Source organism: Muscardinus avellanarius, assembly GCF_963383645.1.
Source record: "Muscardinus avellanarius genome assembly, chromosome: 4".
NCBI classification, from domain to species: domain Eukaryota; kingdom Metazoa; phylum Chordata; class Mammalia; order Rodentia; family Gliridae; genus Muscardinus; species Muscardinus avellanarius.
The window spans coordinates 141214764-141242213 of record NC_137789.1 but is presented as its reverse complement, the minus strand read 5'-3'; positions in this window follow the sequence as shown (position 1 = coordinate 141242213).

Here is a 27450-nt window from a genome sequence, read left to right as displayed (position 1 = left end):
TGAGAAAAGGAATCCTGTGCCCCATAGGCAGCAACACATGTCCTACCCCAATGGCAATGTCTTTGATTTACTTACATGCAGTCTCTGTCTTAAGCCAGCCTTAATCATGCCAAGGAAGACATACTGGCCATAGCATCTCTGTCGCTAAATCTTGCTACTATAATTGTGACAGCTTATAGAAATAATTCCCTTAAGTCTAGATTTGGAACCCTCTGAAGATATCCCTTTTCTTTTTTAAAACTGCTTAGAGGAGATTTAAAAAATCACTTTTTGTGCAATGTTTTTTAGATTAATGAATGTATTGTACCATTGTAATGATAGATAGGGTAATTATTCCCACCGTTACTTGAAGGACCCAAACTGCTCTATTTTAAATTAAAGAGGTCTAAAATTTGTCAAGGTTATCAAAAGTGCATGAGCAATGAAGAAGTACAAGTTTATAACCCATTATGGAACACATTAATAACTTAACATGAATAATTTTTCTGCTTCATTACTGTTGGTATGATCCTTGTGGGAAACAAGGAAAAAGAATAAATATGGGTCAGAATAATAGCTGTTTGAAGCAATGTTAAAATTCTTCTACTCGATTAGCATGTTGTAAATTAAATTTAATTCATTGAAATGGCCCTCTTTGTAGCCTGTGTCCTCAGCTAGAGGGATGACCCACTATGTTTAGAAATTAAATCCAGATTTGAACTAAATCCAGTAAAAATATTAACTAAGCCTGTAAAAGAGGATGAAAAATTGGTCTAATAAAATTAGGAAGATGGTGAGGAAAAGGTAATTCTGAGCAAGACGAAAATGACAACTCAAATTATGTAAGTGGAACTATCACTTGTGGTACCTGGAAGATGAAAATTTACATAATGAATTTGTGAGCCCTGGAAAGATGATTTCCGGACAGAATGTTATGAGTTCCACTTGGATTCATTTTGCTGCTTCTAAAAAGTTGGAGGAGAGAAGTGAAATAAAGAAGAAAGAAACTGTTGAGTTTGCAAGCAATGTCTAAAATCTATACAAGGAATAGGGCATGACTGATTAGAAAACTGTCTGTTTTTACTGTTCCTAGAAAGAAAAACAATGTCAAGTGAAACATGGCTTGGGCCAGAAATCAAATCAAAGGATTAGGTATAAAACTCTTCCTTTCAATCTTGGAAAAGTTTAAGTTGTTCCCCTAGTATATCCTTTCACTTAGCATTATTCCCCAGCAGCTTGGCACAGAGAATATATTATCTTTAAGCCTTCCTAACTCTATCTATCATCTGTCCATCATCTATCTATCATCTCTCTATCATCTATCTATCATCTGTCTATCATCTATCTAACATCTATCATCTGTAAATCATCTATCTAACATCTATCTGTCCATCCATCCTTTTATGCATATTTAGCCTCTGCCTAGCAGAGGACCACTTCTTAAGGTCAGCAAAAACAGGTCTTCAATTCTCTGAGAGTTTCAATAAAAGATCTAGAATCGTGCCTCAATGACTCAGGTTGTTCTGGCTTGGGTCCTGTGACTAAGCCTGGGTCGGGTACTGTGCCCAGAGTTTGTGACATTCTCAATGGTCATTTCTGATTGACACCGGAATGCCTTATAATCAGGTGGGAACTATAACTCTCCACCTTAAAAATTTGCTAAGAAAATAATGGCGAGGATGTGGGACAGTAACCAGCAGGGAGACGAATGCAGTCCACTCCATCTCTGCTTCGCCTGCGAGCCTTTATACAGACTGGAGCTCATGAGTTGTCTTCTTCCCCTACCATGCTGTCAGCCTCTAAATAACATGCACAGCCCTCTGCTTGGCTTCTCACTTCATTTCCTACTCCCCGTTTCCAGGCAAGCACACATCTCTTTACAAACACTCCATTAGTTTTGATGTTTGTCTCGGTGCTCGGGCGTGTTTGAAGGGTTTCTCTAAGGTCGGCTGACATTTCCTGATTGCTTACTATGCCTTATTTCTGTTTTCCTCCGGGGCTGTCATTCTTGGAAAGTCATTCACTTCATCAATATCCTTTCACTCTGTTTGGATTTGTGGGTGTGGATTAAGGCAGGATGGGAGGCCCACAGAGGTGAGCAGAATCTCCCTGCCATGTTTTGTCAGGTACAGAGAAAATACACAGTAAACAGAGAATCAGGCTTGGACTGGAAGGCTGCTGCTTTCATCGTGGGGCTATTCGGACAAAACTGACAGAGTAGAGCTTGAGAAGGGAGGGACAAGCTGTTGAATATATGCAGGTTAGGTACTTATATTTTATCAGGGAAGAAGAGCATAAAATCTCAACTATATTTTGTCCGAGGCCAAAACACTACTGCTACACCTCTAGTTGGGTCCCAGGGAAGGGTAGAATTCAGGATGCATTCCAGTTACTCAGCTGCTTATTGCAAATACTCTTAGATAACCTTGACTGGTCCAGGCATTTCTGCCCAGATTCATATCATAGAAATGGCAAAATTCTTTGTCAAAGCTGCTATTAAAGATAAAGTTGTCTTGGCTGCCACACAGTTCTTAACCGCAGTGGTGAGTTTAAATTTCTGAGTAGCCCCAGGCTGTGGCTCAGATCCTGGGTGTTCACCGTGTAAGTGTTGTCTCTTGATCACACTGCAGATGGTACAAAAAAGTACAGGTGACAAGACCCAAAAGAGCCAGCATCTTTTTCCCCTCAAACTTGCATCAGTTCCTTTCATGGTCCTGGTGTGATCCTTGCTTAATGTGTCTATTAAACTGGTGATCATGTAGACTGTTAATTTTCTAATACTATCATTTTGCCTATGGTTATTAGCTAGTGCTCCATTCCACAGCAGGGAACTTTATCTTGGAAGAGTTAAAAGTACACATTATGAAATAGTATATTGTGGACACACTGTGAGATATTTGTCATGTTTAATGAATAACTAGGGAGAATCATGTGCTCTCTGGGGCAGTGGTGTGTCCAGCTCTGTGCTCTTCATTCTTTGGAGCAGGAAAAGAACACATTAGAATCCTTATTGCTTATTCACACATTGGTCATTTTTCCTCTTCTGTTTATCAGTATTGGCTCCACTTGGGTCTTTATGGTGCTAACTCTATTATCATTCTCTTGGAGAGCGTGTCACCATGAATTAGGTCTATGGTAGGCAATTGTACAGTTTCCAATGTGTTACAGTTCAAGGGGTCCTGGACCAAAATTCTAGAGTCACACTAAGATGCTGCTAACTAGATTGTGATCCCCAATTTCCACACTTACAAAAGGAAGGTGCTTGGCTGTGATTTCTTTTATTTAAATTTTAACATTAGTTAATCTTGAAACTCTGTGTTCCTACATCTTGCTGTGAATGTTTTCTGATAGATTACAGATGACTACTCAATAAAGTCTTAACTATTTTAAGATATTAAAGACCCTTTTTTGCAATAATTGGGGTTGAACTCGGGGACACTCTTCCTCTAAGCTATACCCTTAGCCCTACTTTGTATTATTTTTTATTTTTTGAAACATAGTCTCACTAAATTGTGTATAGCTTCACTAAGTAGTCAAGGCTGGCTGAAAACCAGTGATACTCCTGTCTCTGCCTCACAAGCACTGGGATTAGAAGCATGTGCCACCATGCCTGGCCTTAAAGAGCCTCTTTAATGTTTCCATGCATCCAAATATTTTGCCTTAGAGACAGAGGACTCTTATAAGTGCAAAGTTAGGCATCGTCAACATCATTACTAACATTCAGGGCATTTTATGTATCTTACATGATGCTAATTTGGTACTATGCTAATTGGATACAGTTTCTCATATAACTATAAAATTAAAGGTACCAATACTATCTCAATCTTACAAATGAGGAAAATTAAATGAAGAAGGATGCACAACTAGGAAATGATAGAATCTAGTTCTTAAAATCAGTTGGGTCTGATATAAAGTATATGTCTTTTACCAACTGCACTGTTTCCATTCCTTTATGAACGTCATGAAGGAGACTTTATGAGGTGTATTATCAAATTGAGCAGCAGAGCAAGGATATCCTTTTTCATTTTATGTTTTCCCTGCATCCATATATATCCCTGTGCACATTTGTAGCCTCCCTTATATTTTACTTCTATTCAATAGAAATCTTTCCAGGATTTGTTCATAATAAGGTTGCTAAAATCAGGGCTTCAAATTTCAAAATGCTTTTCTTGAATGTTCTTTTGTTTTAAACCTTCCTTATTAAGAACCATTGTTGCTCTGTCTTCTATTTCTCTGTTCGATTTTTTCCAATTATTCCCATGTTTCCAGGATTGAAATTCCACTGACTCATTACATTTTAGAAATATTTGCTCACAGTAATAGGCAAATAAATGGTCCAGGATATAGAAGCACCTCTGTGCGGATGCCCTTAATTAGAAAAGAATATTTGATGCAAGGAATATTTACTTTATTTTTTCTCCCACCAAACTTTTGACAACAAAGTTATTTTTATTTCTGAGTTTTATTTTCTTACCAAATGGTGGAGTTTGCTATTTCTCCAAAGAACCATGCAGAGAAAAGCAACATTTTCTATATTTGTTCAATGATTTTGGACTTTTCTTCATTTCCCTTTTCTACTCCACCCTGCACTTTGAACTGTCAGAGACCAGAAGCAGAAGGAAGGCTTCTAGGAATAATTTTCATAATGTATACTACTTGTGTATGTTTATTTAATATATTTTCAAGTGATCTTGAGTTATATATTTATAAGGTAAATCTCAGCCAGACATTACAGTCCATATTGAATCTGTGAGTCTCAGGCAAGAGGATGGTAGGTTTGAGGCCAGTCTCAGATAGTTAATAGACTTTCAGAAACTTATCAAGACCCTATTTCAAAATAAAAAATAAACAGGGTATGGTAACACACACTTGTAATCCAAGCATTTGGGAGTAAGCTTGGACAGGAGGATTGTGATTCATGGATGGTCCCAGATACTTAGTAAGGCTCTTTGCAACTCAGTGAAACCCTATTTCAAAATAAAGAATAAAAAATAGGGCTGGGAGTATAGCTTGGAGGTAGAATACTCCTGGATTCCATCCCTAGTACCCCCCAAAATAATAAAAAATAGGCCTGGAGGTGTACTTCAGGGGTAGAACACCACTAACTTCAACCCTCCAGTACAAAACCAAAAATTAAAAAAATTAAGCCTCAAACCTTAACATTCTATTCTCTGAGGGAGGACATTTCACAAGTATTTATGATAGTATTTTAATATGCAATCATAAGGAAAATGGCAAAAGAAATAGAGCATAAATGTAGGGTGGACTAACCATAGCACCATAGTACCGTATGAAGAGATTATTGCCCTCTTGTATTCAATGTCAAACATTATAAGACCATGGTGGTGGAAACCAAAACAATAGCAATAACATGAAACTTTGGAGCCAGGTGTGGTATTATACACCAATAATCCCAGTACTTGGGACTCAGAGACAGGAAGATCGAAGACTGAAGGGCTGCCTTGGCCATTTAACAAGACCCTCTGCAACTTAGTGAGACAATGTTTTAAAATAAAAAAAATAAAATAGGACTGGGAGTGTACCTTAGAGGTAGAATGCCCCTGGGTTTGATCCCAAATACATCAACAACAAAAGAAAATAAAATTGGTCTCTGTCATTATGAGAAAAATTTATATAAATATTTTCTACCTGACCTTAAGTTTTTGTCATAGCAGTCATATGAGGTTATTTTTATTTTTACTATTTTTTTACTATATCAAAGATAATAGGTACTATTCATGCAAACCTCAAGTATCCGATTCCAACACTTAACAGGCATAGCTTGTAGAAGGTGAGTGCAGGATGGGTCCTTGAATTTGGTGAGGTATCTTCCCTGCAGGTGTCTGCCCTCCAGTGGTTGTCTAATAAAAAAAAGTTCAATAACACATGGACACCTATCATTTATTATTCATAAATCTCAGTCATTTAGAGGGTAAAGAAGAGTTATGAATTGATGAAAGGAGGCATAGTAGGATTAGGAAAGGACAGTATCTGGAAATGACATTAAGGTGAGAAATGATCCACATTGTGCATTTTTCAATTATATCTGTATATCATATTTTGATACTAGGAAGATGGAGTTAAAAGTAAAGGGATTAATCTGGGAAGATATGTTCTTTATTTATGACATATTTAAGTTTTATGTGTGTTGGAGACTGTTTTGTAACTATCTCCTAAAAACACTATGTGGTTGATAGTATCCTGATTTTACAGGTGACCAGGCAATAGTATAGGTATAAAAGCACATAGTCCTTAAGTTTACAGTTTCTAGATATATATTTCATTAGTAGGGGAAAAGTATTAGAAAAGGGAGAATCTTAATGGTTTTCTTTAATCCCCAAATTTATCCTTTCCAAAAGGCATTTCCAAGCTTATTTGTTTGTTTGTTTTAACTTAAGGTCCTAGGAACTTGTTTGAAGTTAGTTTTATATCACTGTAATCAAGACAATCTTGATTTTAAAATTTAAATAAATGAGAGAGACAAAGTTAAAGTACAAGTCAGGGCTCTTCTAATTGAGGATCTGGAAAAATTTCATGGGTGTACTTATTTCTTTCTTCATTTGGTAAGAATTGTTTTGTCAAATTAATTTCAAATCAATATATTAGTTTTCTTTTTCTGTGTTATAAAGGGTAACTTTCAAATTATTAAATAAACTAAGTAAAAGGTAAAGCAAGAAAAGACTTCTATTTATGTAGAAACATCTAAAATGAATGCTATTCCACTTTGACCAATTTAGAGATTAAAGTAATGGAAGCTGGAAAGTGATACTTAAATATCACATATTTGCAGTGGATGCTTTCAAGGGCACAAATGCTACATTCCTTTTTTTTATTTTCCTCTATTCTTTATTAATTATTCATCTAAGCAGTTTTGTATAATTCTAGCTCCATTATTTTTTATTTCAAAAAATAAGCCTTTGGAGAGAGGATCTTTTGAATTGGGAAGATGATCAAGGGATAGGTAATTCTGCCAATTATCTTATTAATGAATCATGCATATATTCAGAGATATAACACACAGATATATAGATGATAGGGAGATGATAGATAGATAGAAGATAGATGTATATACATATATCTGAATGGTACTCTAAATTCCTAATTCCATAGTCAAAGAGGGCATTTCCTGCTTCACACCTTACACAGGAGGAAGCTTTTCTTCTTTGCCTCTGGTTTCTGATGATCATTATGTTTAAGGAAATAAAATAAATAAATAAATCATTATGTTTAAGGGTTTAAGGAAATACAGTGAAAGGAAGTAAACTGAAATTTATAATGAGAAAAATCCCTTATTATTCTCAGCCAAGTTATGTGTAGGGAGGAACAAAATAAGCTGTGCATGTGTCACAAATGCACAAATAAGCTTTCTAGTTAACATTATCATTTACTTCTTTATTTTTGGTGGTATTAGAGATTGAGCCCAGGGCATGCTTCCTCTGAGATAAAACATCAGCCCTATTTTATTTTCTATTTTTATTTTGAAATGAGGTCTTGAAGGCTGTTTTAGAATCTGTGATCTTACTGTTTCAGCTTCCCAAGTACAGGGATTATAGGTGTGCACCACCATGCCCGGCTAGCTGTAAACACTTTTATTATGACAAGTTTGGGGCTGAGTTTTGCCTGACCTTATTGTAGGTAGCTATTTGGAAGTCACAACAGGAATTTGTATAATAGAACTAAAGATGGGAACATGGATGGAAGGTTCCTATTGCTGGGCCAATTTGTCTTCATGTGTTTCCAAAGTGATATGTTAGAAGGAGCCACTACATGCACTAAACGGTAGCAATGTGGATCTCAAGAGAGGCTATAGACAATTGATTATTTAAAACAGTTCACAGTCTAGAGGGAACTAAAAATGAGGAAATAACTTAATTGAAAGAAGCTTACAGGGAATAAATGGTAGACAGCAGTCCTTCATAACAGCTGAGACTGGAGTGAGCTCAGATGTCCCAGCCATGCGCCCGAAATAAGTTAGATTAAGCATTGGAAGAATCTCTGCAGATTAACATGAAAGCTTTAAGATGTGTGGTAGAAGACAGATACTGAGACTTCATTTTTCAAGATCAGAAAAAGCAATATTTTGACCTGAAATGAGAAATTCTATAATGTTACATTGATTTCTTCTTATTATAAGTACCAAGGTTTGAGACAGATGTTTGTTATGAAATCATATATGAAAATAAGTCATTTGCTCCTCTTGCCTCTCGTTCTGCTGCACAGAAGGAAAAGAGGAGAGAAAAGAAGATGGTTAGAAAAGACACCTATTAACAAATAAGGGAGGATACATGGTAAACAGGAAATCCTAATGGTGCATAAGCCTATGAGCAGTGCCCCCAAACTCCAATGGACACTGAATCCCAAGGGGACCTTATTAAGTATCACATCCTTATTTAGTATCCCTGATTTGTGCTAATGTTCTTCATTTATATCAGACCTCTGGGTGATACCAATGCTGCTGGTTTGAGAACCATACTTACCAAAGCAATAGTCAGGAGAAATAAAACTTAAAATCAGTATCAATACATTTGAAGAAGAAAAATTAAAATATACTACAAAATAGAAACTTGCAGTTCCTGTTTAGTAATATACAGAAGTTGAGAGTCAGTATTTATTAAAGGTCTGTCTGTCATACACCTTCAAGTGAGGAGATGGCTGAGAACCTGGAAATTGCTACTAGTTAAATGAGTCTGGCAACAACTGAGAGAACAACTTCATTCCCCTCCCTTCTCATTTCTTACAGCCCATTATTTCCCAAAGAATCGCAAGACCAAAATAAGACAGCTGGTTTGCCATACCCTAGTGATGTCTTGGGTTAAGACAGGAAAGAGAACAATAATTGCTGGATTAATTTATGGGAACTATGATTCCTGGAGGAAAAATGGGATTAGAATAATGGCTTTGCAGTCTTTGGTAGAGTATCCAGTTTGGTACCTGCAAAATTTGTGATGTTAAACTTCTTTTCCTCTATGAGTTTTAGTTTTCTCATCTTTAAAATGTGATTATCCCACATTTAGACTTACGTAGGTATTACATTAAATAATGCATGAACAGTGGTTAGTGCAGGATTTATAATAGGGAAAGTACTCACTCTGATTGTGATTATTAGTTGAATTGGTAGTGACATGAAAGTCTATGGGTAAGAACTTAATGATCAATTTATCAACAAATTTCTATTATAGCACTGTTTAAGATTCTGTTCTCAGGCCCCAGGTCATCTCATTCTCTAAATTCACCTTGACGTTTTTATAAAATATTGTGAATTTTGCACTGGAGGTTACTCAATGGAATAAAACTGGGTGAAGTTGAGTAGCCAACTTGAGATGGAAATAATAAACAACAGGTTGAAAAACTGTTATAAAGGCAATATTCTATGTCAAATATATGTTTATTTGACATCCAAGACATTCTTTAATCTTAAACTTCCTACCCAACAGAAAGACTTACATATTATTATATATCAGAGAAGGGAGTGTGAGACTTACATTGGCTTAGGAAGAAATAATAACTTTATTCAATTACTTATCTCACTGGTGAAAATTAAGCAAGGGATCTGAGGATAGCAGGTTCTGTTTAGTGGGAAGACAAGGCACTTTGATGTGCTGAAAAGAATTTTTGACTCTGAGAAAGACAAACTTGATTTAAAGTTTCACTTTTTCCCCTTACCAGCTACTTAGTATTTGCTTTTTTATATAACCACTGTGAGATTTTCTCACTCATAAAATAGAAACATATAATGCATGTATTACAGCCATTGTAAGTATTAATCATTATGTCAATAAGAGTAGGTGTGTCAGACTGATTGCTGTGGATGCTGCTTGCTGATTAGAAGCTCCTTACATGATCGACTCTAAGCCCAAAATTATTCTTTTTAATATTTAGGGCAGTTAGAGAGGAGGCAGGTAATTCTCCTGTCCTCCTACAGCCAGCACTTTTCTTTTATTGAAGGTTTAAACAAATCATCATAAAACAATTGAACATATGAGCCAACAAATTGTCACTCAATGTAAGGAAAAGCAGCAGGGGAGTCATGGCACAAGCTTAGAGTAAAAAAGGGTTAAATATTACTGGTAGATGGAAAAGAAATCAATGTCTACACTCTTAGTGATACCATCAAGTTCCTTGCAATTTATCTACTCAGCCGGTACTGTGTAACTCAGATGAGTCAGTCCAAGGTGCCGTCTATGATGCTTCCAACAAGTAGTCATGATCAAGAAGTGGAGGCTTAAAAGACTATGTCTCCGTGGAAAGCATCTCTACTTGTCTTAGGCTAATTCTTACCTTGGAAAGAGAGATTGAACTGATAGTGACAACGGGAAAAAATGTTAACTTGTGTCCTAATGCTCCGAATCAGAAGCTGTGGAAACAGTACAGACATGCTATTTGAGATATGTTCTTTTCTTTTTTTTGGCTGGCAAATTTTTATGTTTTAATTTTAATTTTAGGTGGATCATATTGAAAATGGTAAACATTCACACAGTGCTTGGTGCCCCCAACCCCCCCCCACTTCTACTTTCTCTCACTCCCAACAATGAGTGTCCAGGTTGACCGTGCTACATTCACACTTATACACATATTTGTATATATCTCCTCCATTAATCAACATCAAACTTCTTCCTCTCCTACCCTTCCTTTTTAGCTTTGCTGAGCTTTCACCTCCATTATTTGGAGTCCCTCTGGTATCCCTAATACTCCCTAGTTTGGGCATATTAGAGAAAACATGCCCCTTCTCTTTCTGTGCTTGACTGATCTCACTTAACATAATGTTTTCCAGGTCTTTCCATCTTCTTGTGAATGACATAATTTTGCTCTTCTATATGGATGAGTAGAATTCCATTGTATTTCTCATAATTTTGCAATCCATTCATCTGTTGATGGAGATCTAGGTTGGTTCCATAGTTTGGCTACTAAGAATTGTGCTGCTATGAACATGGGTATGTATATGTTACTGTAGTTCTCTGATTTCAACTTCTTTGGGAAGATAGTCAGGAGTGGTAGAGCTGGATCATATAGTGGATCCATTCCCAGTTTTCTAAGGAATCTCCACAGTGATCTCCATTGCAGCTGAACTAGTTTGCACTCCCACCAACAGTGTAAAAGAGTTCCTCTTTCCCCACATCCTCACTGGCATTTGTTCTTTGATTTCTTTATGCTTGCCGCTCTGACTGGGGTTAGATGGAATCTCAGGGTAGTTTCGATTTGCATCTTCCTGATAGATAATGATGTTGAACATGTTTTCATGTATCTATTGGCCATTTTTATCTCTTTTGTGAAGTGTCTATTCAATTAAGTTGCCCATTTCTTGATTGGGTTATTCGTTTTGTTAGTATAGAGTCTTTTGAGTTCTTTTTATATTCTGGATAGTGGTCATCTATAAGAGTAGGGGCTGGCAAAGATCTTTACTGATTCTGTAGGCTTTCAATTTAGGTTCTTGATGCTTTCTTTTGATGAGCAGAAGCTTTTTAGTTTGATGTCATCCCACTTGTTAATTCTTGCTTTAATTTCCTGCACTTTAGAGGCCTTTTTGAGAAAGTTACTGCCTGTGCCTGTATGTTGGAGTGTTGAGCCTAGGCCGTCCTCTAATAGCTTCACAGTCTCTAGTCTAATTTTGAAGTCTTTGATCTACTCAAGTTGGTTCCTGTGCACAGTGAGAGGTTAGGATTTAGTTTTATCTTTCTACAAATGGATAGCCAGTTCTCCCAGCACCATTTGTTGAAAAGGCTATCTTTTCTCCAGTGTATGAGTTTGGCCCCTTTGCAAAGATCAATTTACTATAGGTGTGTGAGTTTGCTTCTGTACCTTCTGTTCCCCTGGTCAGTATGCCTGTTGTTGTGCCAATACCATGCTGTTTTTAGTACTATTGCTCTGTAGTATAATTTGAAAGTCTGTTTTGTTGGATATCAGTGTTGCTACCCCTGCTTCTTTTTGATCTCCATTAGCATGATATTTCTTTTTCCATCCTTTTACTTTCAGCCTATGAATATCCTTACTGTAAGGTGATATTTATTTATTTATTTATTTATTTATTTATTTTGGTGATACTGGGGGTGGAACCCAGAAGCTTTCTACCTCCAGGCTATACTCCCAGACCTATTTTATATTTTATTTGGAAACAGGGTCTCATGAAGTTGCTGAGACTGGCTTCAACTAAGTAGCTGAGGCTGGCTTCAAACCTGTGCTATCCTCCTATCTCAACCTCCCAAGCACAGGGATTACAAGTGTGCACCACCTAGCCCAGCTATAAGGTGACTGTTTTGCAAGCAGAATATTTTTGGATTATGTTTTTAATTTACATTTCCATTCTATGTCTTTTAATTGGTGAGTTAAGTCCTTTGATATTCAGGGTTATTAGTGAATTATAATTTTTGTTTTCTAAAACTTTGGGTTCTATCTTGTTTGATATGTTATTTCTTCTTTGCTTAGTTGTCCCGCTGATCAGCTTCATCTCTTCTCTGGTTCTGAAATTTGCTTCTTTTTTCTTCTTTATGGTTTATTTCCTTAAGTATTTTCTCTAGTGTTGGCTTTATATTCATGAATTTTTGAGATTCTGCTTATCTTGAAACACTTTTGTGCCTTCATCAGTTTTGAATAATAATCTTGCTGGATATAGCAGTTTTGGTTGGAATTTCTTTTCTGCAAGGGTCTGGATTACATCATACCAGTCTCCCCTGACATTCTTGGCATGATTTGTAAAGTCTGGGATGATTGTTATTGTATTGCTCCTGTATGTCACCCATTATTTTGTTCTTACTGCTTTTAAAATTCTTTCCTTAGCTTCTATGTTTGTCATTTTGATTTTTACATAGCATGGTGATGTCCTTCTTTGATCTTGTCTTAATGGTGTTCTGTATGTTGCCTGTATGTGTATGTCCAATTCTTTCCATATCTTGAAAACTCTCTAAAGTTATTTCTCTGAAGAGATTATGATTCTGTACCTCTATCCCTTGGTATATACCTCTATCCCTTCTTCAATGCCTTTTATCCATAAGTTAGGACATTTCATGCTGTCTGATAGTTGTTGGATGTTTAGGTTTTGTTGCTGTAATGACTTCTGAATGCTGTTGACTGTGCTTTCAATTTTGAATGAATTGTCTCCTAACACTGATATTCTATTTTCCATTTCATCTAATCCTCCAGAATTTCTTTCTATTGCTGTCTTCATTTTATTTATTGACTTTTTCACTTCATTCCAGACATCTTTCTGATATTTTCTTAATGTCTCCATTTCTCTTTCATTTCCTGTACATTTTCTGTGAGGCCTTTAATTATATTGAATATCAGGATTCAGAATTCTTCTTTGGCATTTTTTGTAGATCAGTATTCGTGATTTCCTATATTTCCTCACTGTTCCTAGTTCTCATATTTTCAGGATTCTCTGGCTTGTTTTTCTGATGTCTTGGGATCTTCTTTTTTGTATGTGATTCTGTGGTTAATCGGTCAGATCCAATCTTAGCAATAGGAATTTAGAGGTGAGAGCAGATTCATGCATGGGTAAGCAGTGCTTTTTTCAATGTTGAGGTTTGGGTAAGGGGATCTGGGGTGATGGATACAGAAGTTGGGTAAAGTAGAGGATATGATTAAGCTGAGTAAGAATTTAAGTATAATAAGGTAGTATCTGGTAGAGAATGAGAGACAATTAGATAGTAGGATTCTTGTATTTAGTAGAGTATTTTGGTATAGAGATATGAAATAGCTTGAATTTAAAACAAGGAGATACAGTAAGGGAAAATAAAGTTTTGAGAGGAGACAGTAGATAGGCTAGACTTGATGATATTTGTAAAAGAAACAGGGGAAGGTGCAAACAAATGCATAAAGTAACAAAACAGGTTATAAAAACTAATAACTATAAATAAATGACTAAAAACAAACCAAGAAAAAAATAAATAAGAAAAAATAAAAAAGCAGTCCCAAAGCAGTCCGGCTTATTTACATATATATTGAGCCCGAGCCCTTATATTCGTATGTCTGTTCACTGTGGTAGATTCTGGAGTATATTCCAATGTCTCTCATATGCTCCATAACTTTTTTTCAGCTTTTGGAAAAACCTAATGAGTATTTGTGCCCCTCTCTCCCCTCTGACAGCTTTGTGTTTAGATGTTAGGGCATCGCGTGTCACTGTAAATGAGTTCCCCACAAGCTCAGGGTTCTGTTTCCCCACCTTGGGCTCTGTGCTTTCCAGCCCTGTGCTCCAGGCCCTCTTGCCCTGGTCTCCACACTCTCTGTTTCTGGCTCTGAGATCTCAAGCTCTGTTCTCTGTGCCTCCCCACCCTGGACTTGTGCATCCCTACCCACAACAGCAGAGGGCATCCAGTGTAGTCTTGGTGTGACCCCCTGTGACCCTGTGCAGGCACCATGCCTTGAATACTATGGGCCTTCCTTGTTTTTCTGATGGTTCCAACTGGACTACCTCTGTGATAGGCCACCAGGTCTTAGCTCACTGGAGTTCCATGGCTGCTCTGCGCAGTCTTCTGCTGAGTAAAGAGTACTGCAACATGGTTACCTTGCTGTCCTGTGGGCTGGGTCTCTGGAGGGCACAGTGTACCTCTGCAGTTGCTGCATTTCGTGAGCACGGAGGCTTTTGGATCTTTCCTGCATCCCTTAAGCATGGTGCTGGTCACTTGAGATGTTGGAGCTCTGCCGCCACTTTCTGCACTTCAAGTTCATGGATTATGGATCGGGATTTCTTGGGGCTGCAGCACCAGAACCGGAAACTGTGGTCTGGGCTGGTGGCCCGAGAAGGCACTGGCTACCACACCATGTCAGTCTTGTGCTTGGGCTTTTTTGCTAATTGAGATTTGAAGAATATCATTTTCTCGCTCTCTCTCTGAGAAGCAGGATTAAGGTTCAAAGGCTAGAGATGGTAAAATAGCAACAGCAACAACAACAACAACAACAACAACAACAACAACAACAACAATTAATCTTGGTAAGCTGTTAAAAATAGACTAAAAGCTGAGCATAGTGGTGCACACTAGTAATCCCAGCATTTGGGTGGCTGAGACAGGAGGATTACGGTTCACCAACAGCCTCAGCTACTACTTAGTGAGGCCCTTTGCAACTCATTGAGACCCTATTTCAAAATAAAGAATAAAAAATAGGGCTTGGGATGTAGCTTTGAGGTAGAATGCCCCTGGTTTCCATCCCTAGTACCAGTCATAGGACTGTTACTGATCTGCCTGTAACCTTTCCCACTGTTCAGCTTTGTTAATTCTCATGGGGCAAGGTGCCTGAGCTGCCAGAGTGAGTGTTGCACTAAAGAGTCCTGGGGAAGGCACAATCCTGGACTGTTCTATGCTGCCTTTCATGAAGGAAGATGAGAGATACCCTTTCACTACTCATTCATGACTTTCATTTCTGTACTTTAAACATGATATTTTAATTCAGAGCTATTTATTTTATTAGAGGGGTACACTGACGGAATGTTCCCTTTTACATACACTTCATAGAAAGGATCGTACCCAGATTTCCTGCTACTTCCACATAAATTCTACATTGATCCATTTTCCTTTCTTCCTATAATTTCTGCACTGAAAGTTAATTAACTTTCCCATAAGTGCAAGGAGAGGTGCTGTCATATTTCTCTGCAGGTTAAAGGAAACTGTCAGCTGTCATTCTCTATCTTCTTTCCTTCCCAGCCATTTGAAGGATAAATGCTGTTGTCATGTTTACAGAAGCACCTGCATGAATCTGAATATTTTATTATTGAAGTATCATATTGACAAATTTCCAAAACGTGGTAATTTATGTTCTTGTAAATCACCATGCTGAGGTAATGAAGAATAAGTGTTTATGACAAAGAACGGGCTCAGCAGATGCTAACAGGAACATTGTTTGTCTTCTTTCTGACTCTTTAGTCCTCTCCTACAACTTAACTCTCTGCTGGAACTGCAGCTTAGAATGACATCATGGGACTCTGTCATTAGGAGGAAATGGCAGATGTGTTGCTTCTCTTATGCTGATTCAAATCATTTAATAAATTGCTCCATGATTTGTGTTAAAAGCTTTCCTGAGACCCTGTATAGACTAAACTAGAAATGTCTTAGTTTGATTAGTGGTGACCATCATGGACACAGAGGAGAAGTGTGACAGAATACAAGCCATAGAATTTTACACACAGATACTTAAAAATAGACAAAGGTGCACCCAATATTTCAAAACCTGTGATAGAAATCCAATGTTGCACAGACTGGAGACTGATAGTTACATGTATATTTCACATACCAGGATTAAATCACATGGAACATACTTCAGGGTTATTTTTGAAGACCTCTTCCAATCATCAGTCATGAAGTTATTAAGTAATAAAATATCCAGATTCATGCAGGTGCTTCTGTAAACATGCAAACAGCTTCAAATGGCTGGGAAGGAAAGAAATTCTATGTTTTCAATTTATTAAGTTTCAGATACTTCCTCTTGATCTTCACAACAATCACTAGATAGGTCATCTATGGTTCCCAGCTTACTTATTCTTGCTAACAACACTCTGGAGAAACTGATTATTCATAAAATCCACCTTTGGCTCATTAGTAAATTGGCAGAGTAAGAAATGCTAGATACATAAACACTAAGTTATATGAATTGTTAAGTATTTTTCATCATTAAAGTATGAAGGTTAGCTTTTGGAAAATAGCAGAAGGAGAAAACAAGTATAGCAATGTTCAGGTCCTTTATCAGTGCCATTTACTGACCCTTAAATAAAAATGCAAAAAAGAAAAGGGGGAAGGAGGGAATTATAAATAATCTGCGTGCAATGGAATGTGTCCTGTTTATGTTTTTACACATTCAAATGACATAAAAACCATCATTGCAGATAAATATTTTATGGAACTCATTCATATTTGTACTTCATTATGAATCTCATTTATCCTTATTGATAGCTTATTTTAAGAACTAAAAATAGTACATGGATATTAAAATAAATGGCTGGTGTCACTTGTCTCCCCACCAAAGAAATATTATCTAGAGAATATGGGTTGCATTGATTTAGTTTTATTAAACTGTGCTTTGGAAGACTCCTTTCTTTATTCTGACATTAGTGGAAAAATTATATGTCGACTTTCAATCTATCCCATGAAAACTCATATTCAGATGGTCAATGGTTCACATCAGCAGGCTCAGGTCATATAAACAAATCTTCAAATTCAGACATTATTATAGCTAGAATATCTCAGAAATAAAGCCAAAATATGAGCGATAGCTGGCTGCTCCCCCACATCTTCAGATGAGTCCTGTTTGGAAAGGCAAAAGCGTGTGTCTAAATCCCATGGGTGTGCTCAGCCTGGGCTGGGCTGCTGCTTCATCTAAAAGATAGTGCATTTCAAGGCTAACACATGAGAGGGCAGAAAATGCAGCCATTTTTGAAAGGTATTTCTTTTTGAAATCAGGCAGGTTTTATATAAAAAAGTAGAAGGACATCTGTGTTCCCAGACAGAAAGAACCTAAATCTTCTAACTGTAAATGTAACTCTAAATAAAATATAAAGATATCATAAGCCATATAGAATGGAAGGAACAAGGGTTTGACACAGAAAGACCTGCTCAAATCCCAATGCCTACCACTTCTCAGCAATGTGAGACAGCTACTGATTAACACTGCTGAGACTATTTCCTCACCTTTGAAATGAAGAACTAAGGAAATACCTACAACTGGTCTCTTGAGGTTGGCTTGGTGCCAATGTGCAGATGGGACCCTAGATATTGAATCTCATCATCTACAGTGTAGGCAAATATTGGTCTATTTTGGGAATGACTAATCATTTCTTTTGGCAGCAAAGTGCAATTATGTAGAATCTGGAGAACAGGAGAAGGTGTAAATTCTAGAATATGAATATGTGATATTGAAACCTAAATTATCCTTTAATAATCCATAAATAGACTTTCCTGTATCAAAACTCACAAATCAGACCTGATCAGCATTGGATCTTTTAATTTGGTGGATCAGGCACAACTTGTTCTTATATTGTAATAGCCCTAAAATTAGTTTTGAAATAGGGTTTTTGTTTTTTGAGATAGGGTGGTAAGTTGTGAAAAGAAAGGAAAATTATTGGGTCTAGTCCTGGCTGTATTACCTTTTAAGTATGTGATCTAGAATAAAGTAGCTAGTTTCTCTAAACCTTAGGTAGTGCTCCTAAAAATGAGGATAAGGAGCCTAGTCTTAGTGATCAGTTTTTAGTTCACTCTGAGCTTTGTCTTTAAATGATTTCTCTCTCTTCTGAAACGCCCTACTAACAGATCATTCTCTTCTATTTTTTTCATGTTATGGGTCACATTCTTTCCATTGTCTCTTTTACTTTAGTAGATTCAACCATTTTTGAGAACAGAGAATTGTTCAATATATTCTACCAGTGTTTGCCACACAGTGGGTGAGTAAAAATGACTTTAAGGGGATGAGGGGATAAGAAATACATACTGGTTGAATGATCAATCTATATATTATTTTAGAAAGTGCCAAGCATTGTTATGATGGTTAGCTAAATATTCAGAGAACGTTTGGCTTTAGCTATTCTCATTGAAAATATTTTGTGTAATTCTTTTGCTCATCCCTTGGGTAAGGAGCCTGTGAACATTTTGCTTAAAAAATTTGTAAATATCTGAGAGAATGAATTGTATTTCTTTATCTGGATGGTTTGAGATAGGACAAAAAGAGAAAGGTAAGACTGTTTTATAAGTGCTGTGGTTTCTTCCAGAGGCTCTCTCTGAGCATCTGGTTTCTTAAAGCATATGGAGAGGATTTTATCAATAAGAGGTAAAGCCCAGGTGTACTCAGAGGATTCCTTACACCAGTGGTCCTCACTAGGGGCCTCTTGGGTGATCCTAGATATCAATGTGAAATGATCAGATATGAATGAGACATTCCTTTCAAGCATGTATCCACCATTAAAATTTTAGTGTATTTTTCATTCATTCATGTTTTATTATAAAAATGTTTTCCAAGTTCATTAGCAGACATGGTCACCTGAGAAAATGAACCTTATATACCTGTGGCTTTATGTATTCTGTAATAAACTGCCTCAAACAGTGATGAACTACATTCACTGCTTGAACTGAGGAAGCCCAAATCATGCTATTTTTCAATAGCATCTCACAGCTACAATATTGGGGATTCTTTAAAGCACCATTACAGGAAGGTTAATTTTTATCCTTGAATTAGCAATGTACCTTTTTTTTTTTTGAGGTACTGGGGATGAAACCCAGAGGAATTCTACATCGAAGGTACATCCCCCTAGTCCTATTTTTTAGTCTTTTTTATTTTGTGAAACAGGATCTCACTGAGTTGCAAAGGGCCTTACTAAGTAGCTGAGGCTGTCCGTGAACCACGATCCTCTGGTCTCCGCCTCTCAAATGCTGGGTTTACAAGTGTGCACCACCTTGCCAGGCCAGCAACATATCTTTAAGAGATATTGTATCCTGAGGTTCTTTAATCACCCATTTTCCTCCTTCTCTAAAATTAGTCTGGTTCTGATACAACAGGTAAATTCTTCTTATGAGATATTACATATCTCATGTTTTAAGTTGGAAAATTTCAATGTACCTAGTAGATGATGCAGTGGCAATAAGATATACTTATTTTAGAGTTCATCAGCATTATTTTAGATTCTTTAATTCCTCTCAAAGCTAAAAAAATGGTTTTATTTGCATGTTATAAATAGTTTTAAGTCTAGGTTTTGTAGTCAGTGTAACTTATGGTCACTGAAACTTAAATCAGTTTCAATATTAAAACTCAAGTTTCCTGGACTCCTAACCAAAGCTTCTACCTATTAGCTAGATCACTGATACATGTCATTGTTCTTTATTTATTACTATTTACACTAATATTGCCTATGCTTCTCTTAGTTTTATGATAAATATGTTATTTATCATATCTTAGTTTATGATAAATATTTTTCTAATCTTCTATGTTAGGAGGACGTAAATTAAGAATATTTGAAATAGATACCCTTCTATGTAATTTGGGAGATATAATATATAAGAAAATAATTTACATTACTTATTATATTAACATTACTTATTGTATCAGCTTAAAATAGGCTCCATAAATATTATAGGATGGTGCTATGAGGCAGCTTCCCAGAGGAAGTGGTAGTTAAGCAAATTGTTATAAATATATGGGGATGCGAAGCATGTGATACAGAGGAAGAGTCTTCCAAACCTAAAGATTGGTATTTTTGTAAGCAACCAATCAAATGGCATATGTGCGACACCATCTCAGATTGGTAAATAACTTTGTCTTATTCTTAATTTATTTTCTCTCTGTAGCTTATACATATCAGGAAAATGGTCAGTACTCAGAATTATACTGGTTGACCAGATGCACAGCCTGGTTTAGTGAGAAGGACAATACATTAAGAATGAAATGGACTTCTAGCTTTATCATTGTCCATGTGTCACAAAGAAAATTAAGTAACACCCCTGAGACTAATTTTCCTCTGCTGTTGATGACATAATATCTACCTCATGAGATTTTTTTTTTTGTGTGTGTGTGTGTGGTACTGGGAATAGAACCCAGGGTCATTCTTCCTCCAAGCTACACCCCCAGTCCTGTTTTTAATTCTTTATTTTGAAACAGGGTCTCACTAAGTTGCAAAAGACCTCGCTAAGTAGCTGAGGCTGGTCACGAATCACAATCCTCCTGTATCAGCCTCCCAAATGCTGGGATTATCAGCATCCACCACCAGATCCAGCTGTTGTATTCTTTATTATGCTGACTGAAAACCTATTTCAAAACTCTAAAATCTCAATTAGCTGAAGCCAAATAAATAAATACAAAATCAGAACACAAATTCACTCTAGCAGCTAAGAGTGTATAAGTCCATCATTGACCCTTTTAAGGTCATTTTTGTATTATCACAGGTATATAAGTAATTCTCTTTATTTGTATAATCAATACCTTCTATACAATTTAAAAATAATTGGTATTTGCAAAACTCTGTCAACAAGAAATTATGGAGGGGCAATGAGAAGCACTCTTTGATTAGGGAAACTATCTGGGTCTAATTACTTCATTCCAACACTATATATGTTGGTATATGTACAGGTTTAGTGAGAAGTAATTAGAGCCAAATAACTTCCTAAATCAAAGCATCTGTTTTATAATCACAACTTCTTTAGGCATAGATATGTCCCATGATCATTACTTAGTAGGTATTTGGGTTAAAGGATGAAGGTGTCTATTAGTGAATGAATGCCTTGTATGCAATGAAACCTCTAAAAGTGGGCATGCTCACATGCATATCTAGAACAGCTGCTTCCCAAACAACAGATCTCCACCTACTGCCTTGATGCTGTAAACTTAGAACATGATTTGGCATGTGATGCAGCAGATTACAAATAAATATTCTATAAATCTCAGTCTCATCGAAGCCTTTTACAATGAATTTCAAAGCATTATAAGCATGACTTGGCTCAATAGACTCTTTGAAATGATAAAGCACATAAATTCCAAAATTAAGATGCTGAATTTTAAGAAATAATATAATCTCGAGCTTTATTTTTCACAAGCCCAAACATCATGTGTTGCGCATTTCTTCTGTGTTTGTAGTAGAGACTCTACACAAGTCTTTAGGGTTTGAATTTCTAGCCATGTCTCTTACCAACAATAACATAAAAAATTTGGGAAATATACTGTGGGCCTTTCTAAGTCTACCCCATAATACATTATCCATACTCTGAGTTATCTTACTCTAAAGTGAGCTCTTAGTTGGATTCTGAATCAAACTACTCTCCTTTTTGGAGTAACTAAACTTGTTAGTATACACCCACTGTATATATATTTACATATAATGTCACATGTAGGTAAATTGTATATAGGGATATATAGATATAGATATAATGTTATATAATATGTATCAATATATAGAGATATCTATTTATCTATCTATATATGTATATATTCTATACTCTTGTTGTTGTAGTACTGGAACTCATCCCCAGACATTCAATCCAAGAATCAAACTCAGTGGCATTCTACTACTGAGATACACAGCCAGACTTTTATTTTTAAAAATTATCCTGGAGATTGAACTCAGGTGCATTATACCTTTGAGGTATACCCTCAGACATTTTTATATTTTATTTTGAAACAGTGTCTTACTGAGTTGTTGAAGCTGGCCTTCAACCTGAAAACCTATCTCAGTCTTCCAAGTACCAGAGTTAGAGGCATGCACCACTGTACTTGGCAGTATATATTTTATTTAACAAGTAAAAAGTGAGAGTGACAGCCTGGCCCTGGCATTTTTTTTTTCCTGGAGGTTTCTCAAGAATTACTGAGCTGGAAGGTTTTGGAGTTTATTCTGCTCTTATACTTGGTTGCTACTGTATTTGTTTGTACAGTTAACAGCCTGACTGAGCTGAGAGCGGGTCACCAGGCTTGCTAGTAGGTGTGGTAGAGCTCGGCTTTACTGACAGGTGACTAAGATAGTTTAGCTCGATGAGTAAGATGTTGCCAACCCCCAATCAGTTCATGAGGAAAGAAGATTCCATGTTTCCATAGACCACACTTTGTTCAGTGATACCTGTGTCAGTTCGGTCTTATTTTCAAGTTTATTAATTATGTACAACTTTTGCTGGTACCAAATTTGAGGTAGTAAGTCATGAACATGTGATAATATCAGTCTATCCCATATTTTAGATATAAAAATTAGGATTAAAATTTTACTCAAAATTCTTAAGAAGCTCATTATGAAGGAGCTAGTTAATTAGGATAAAAATGAGAGAAACTTTACCACCAAGAAGGGGACAGCTGTAGATAACATATGCTAAATAATTTTACAAAGAAATGCTTCCTTACAATTAGGTAGCAATCCTTATGAAGAAATAAAACCTGCATCTTAAAAGAGGATGTGAATAGAGGCTAGGTGCCCATTTGAAGTGTAAGTTTGGAAATAATTCAGTACAGAGAAGGATGCATAAAAAACAGCCTCCTTCAATGACTCCAAATCCTTTGAAATGTTAGAAAAGATGTTTAGAAAGTTAATAAGCATTCATGAATATAGACGAATAACCTTCAGTGTTGGAGCAACTGTGAAGATTTTGAACACAAATGGCAATATGGAATTAATTACAGAAGGAGACCTTTTTCTTGGCATGCACATCTTTCTTGGCAGAAGACATCTGCAGAAAGAGATGATGAGGACTTTCTCTACGTTTTCTCTGCCAACCATGTTACCTAATTGCTAGATGTGGAAACAGACTCAATTTACATAGCTCTTCCATATCTTGTAGTAATAGACGTGCAATTCAGACCCAGTATCATCTCATTTCTATACCTCTGAGTTAAACGCTTCCTTCTTTTTGCCAGACAACCTACCTAGTATTTCTCATTGATTCATTCCAATTCCATAGAATTTCTCCCATGTTGTAAATAAATTGTGTAGATCTTGGGCCAGTGAGTCTAGGGTGATTCCGGGAGAAGTATTCAGAGACTACATTTATAACCCAGCTGTTATTCTTTTGACCTACCTATGATATTGGTAAACAGCTAGTTAAAGATTTTAGGTCTTAAATTGGCCTTCTCCACTTTTAATTAGAAAGTTAGTCTTAATTCTACACTGATCCAATATTTGAAGTTGAATTATATGCCTGATGTCATAGTATAACCTCAAGCCACTTGTGGAAATCTGGTATTATCATGAGCATTTATTTGTATTCTTATTTTATATTCTAATAATTAAATCCTAGAGTTAACTGAGATCATCATTGCATTTTTGTATCGAGGGTCCACCTCTGTGTTGGTCTTATTATCAAGAAGCCCCTCCCATGTCAGTTCATGTGGCTTCTGTGGTAGGTCCAAGCTACTACATCCTTGTGAGTTAAGCCTAAAAGGAAGAAAAATTATACTTTTGTGGTACACTAGCCAAGTTCTGAAATTATCTCTGATTGCCTATAGATGACTTTCATTGCAAGCTTTGAAATAGTTTTGTGTCTAGAAGGAAAGATTATACTAACTGGCCTAGGGTTACGTTCTGTGTCTCTCTCTGAAGCTGGCCAAAAGATGTGATCTGAGAATTTACGGTGACACTTAGGGAAACAACTGCAATAAGTGTGTATGATGATCAGCATATGTCAATGTCCAGCTTTGCTATAAAATATAAGCAGTCATGAAATAAGGTGATACTCAGGGCAGTACCTAGAAGAAACATAGGTGGTATCCATCCACTAGAGATGGAAGGAGATTTGGGCCTTACTGAAAGATGTAGGTAGGACACAGAGGCCTGCCATGTGTCTCTCCTCACATTACAGAAGGTGCTAGTCACTACTGGGCTATCCAGAAAGGCCTCCCTTACATCACTATCACTATCACTTGCAGCTTGCATTGCATTTTCATGCACTGTCTCAACACCTACTACAAACCATAGAACCTGGTTGGAAGATGCTATCAACTTTGCCTATTATTGGAAAGAAAAATAATATTTAAAAAATTTTTATATTACAATATAAAAATAATTAGGACAATGTTTAATCTTTTGTGGGTATTCTAAGCAATGTGAGTAGAATTTAAGAGTTATTAAATGCAATCCAAATCCTGAGAAAGAATGTGATTCTATATTTTTTGCTAATATAAAATGAATGAGGCCGCCAGTTCCCATTTTAGCTATAATACTACATGACTAAGTTTTTGGATTTATCTTATTATACACATAGGTAAGCACAGAAGATACATTTGGGTTTTCAGAGTATAGTTATAGCCCCACTAGACCCATCTAGAAAGACAAGCAGGTGTTAGAAAATCTGACTTTTAACATACTTCTCTTTTTTCTCACTTTGTTCAAGCTTTTTGCAAAACTTCTAAGAATTTTGGTTACTGTCTCAAGTGGCATGTTCTTCCTTGTATCAGTTATAATCCACTTCTGAGAAACTGATCCACACATTTCCATTCTAAATTCTCTGGTAAGATGAAGGGAACTCTTCTTAGGAGTAGAAACATAGTTTTGTGAAATATCATCTCCAATGTATCCATCAATTATTTGTTATTCCCACAAAGTAAATTCATTACCACATTCCCACTTTAATCTAAATTGTCTCCTCTCATTTTAGCTGGAAACATTTTCTTTATACACCCTGTATTGTGTGTGTGTGTGTGTGTGTGTGTGTGTGTGTGTGTGTGTGGTACTGGGAATAGAACCCAAGTGCATTATACCTCTGAGCTACACCCCAGCCCCATTTTTTTAGTTGTTTTATTTTTTTTAATTTTTATATTTTGGCTTCCTGGAAACCCTTCTACCTCCAGGCTACACTCCCAGACCTATTTTTTATATTTTAATTTGGAAACAGGGTTTCCTAAGCCAGGGTGGCTGGCTTCAAACCTGCGTGATCCTCCTGTCTCTGCCTTCCAAGTGCGGGGATTACAAGCGTGCGCCACCACGCCCGGCTAGTCATTTTATTTTTGAAACAGGGTCTCACTGAATTATGAAGGGCCTCACCAAGTAGCTGAGGCTGTCCATGAACTGTGATCCTCTGGTCTCCGCCTCCCAAATGCTGGGAATCTAAGCATGCGCCACCACGCCCAGCCCATACACCCTGTATTTTGAGTCCTATCTTATATTATTTTTTCAGAAAATTTTATCCTGTCCTACTATTATCTGTCTTTGAAACCTGTGAGTTCTTTTCATATGAATTATTCTTATCAATATTTAATCATTTTAAACATATTTTTCACTTTTCTGTTCTTTATTTATGTATAACTTTAGCCAATAGTCCACACAAAGAAGCCAGAGACACTACTCTGAACCTCTCATGATATCCAGTGATATAAGAAACCTGTTTCTTGAATTTCATTCTTATGAATACAAGCATTTCCCTAGCTCTCAACTATGTCCCACCACTGATTCCTTAACACAAGTGTTCAGTACCAAATATCAGTATCACCTGGGATTCCTGTTTCAAAGGCAGATTCCTAGGCCCCAATCAGAGGTATAATTCAGAAATCAATATCAACATACATAATAAATGTTATATCACACAAATGTATAATTCCAGCTATGAGATTTATTTAGAAGTAATAATACTAACATGTTGCTATATAATTAGTTACTTCAGTTGTTTCATTAGTATATATGATACTCCCCTTTTTACTAAAATTAATGATCTACAGTTTTTGTTTCTTTACCAAAACACTATGTTTATTTAATTTCTTCTTGGTGAACCATTATAGATGTATATGTCACTTAGAAAATCATATATCTAGTACTAGCATATACAGCTAAATTCATTTGCAGATTACAATGAAATATACAAATTATTTCTATGGTCTAGTAGTTAAAATATAATTATAGAAGCAAGAAATGAAACAAAAAAATTAGGATATAATCACAGTTTTTGAGTGTCAACTGCCTCAACTCCAAACTATTCCTCCAATGCCCTCTATACCTACTTCTGTCCCAAGTAAAACATTTCAGATGCTCAGAACAAAATCCATGGTATTGAATCTGAGCCATTTGTAAACATGACTGAGATAATAAAAAAAAATTTTGATTAAAAAGAAAACATGAGGGTTTTGGTAGCAGATGACAAGTAATTTCAAATGAGCTCTCATATACAAATTAAAGGGATGGGATTAGGTCATTGCAAAACTTCAACTAGTGGTCCAGCAATCAAAAGCTAGAGTGTGCAGGAGTCTAGAACTACAGCAGTATGAATTGTCTGACTAAAATTAGGCCACATGAGGTTAGGATTTAGGAACTGGTAATCAGGTAAGCAATACATTAGCCTAGAAGAGAGAAGACTTGGAGGACAATATTGTGATGTAAAATCCATAGAAGAATGTCAGATACAATGAAGCATTAATACCTTTTTTCTACATGATTCCAGAAACATTCTTTTGTATCAGTAAATGGGGTATAGGAGAGAAATTTTGTTTGGGAAGAAGAAATTACTTCTCAAAGATGTTATATAGTCAGAAATGTTTCAAAGTAAGCTGAGCTTGGTGACCCAGGCTTGCAATCCTAGAATTGAGAAGCTGAGACTGGAGGATCTCAGGCTGGCAGCCAGTCTCAGCTACTTAGGTCCTCCTAAACTTAGTGAGGCCTGCTTCAAAATAAAGAATAAAAAATGGGGCTGGGTGTAGCTTGGAGGTAGACTGCCTCTGGGTTCAACCCACAATACCACACACACACAAAAAAATGTTTTGAAGTAGCATTTTGAGGTCAATCTTATATAAGTATTTGTACTTAGATTATAGAAATAATTGCAAACAAGTTTCAAGAGGGGATTAAGCAATTAAATGTAGGTCTATGAAGAAATAGTGATTTGCAAGTTTGCCCATCTGAATCATATGGAAAGATTGTTAGACATGTAATAAACATACTATCTAATCCATTTTGTACTGGTAGAGAATAAAAAAATATGTATTTCTTCTCATGTATCTCCAAGTATTTTTTTCTTTTTTTGGTGGTACTGGGGTTCCTGGAAGCCCTTCTACCTCCGGGCTACACTCCCAGACCTATTTTTACATTTTTATTTGGAAACAGGTTCTCCTAAG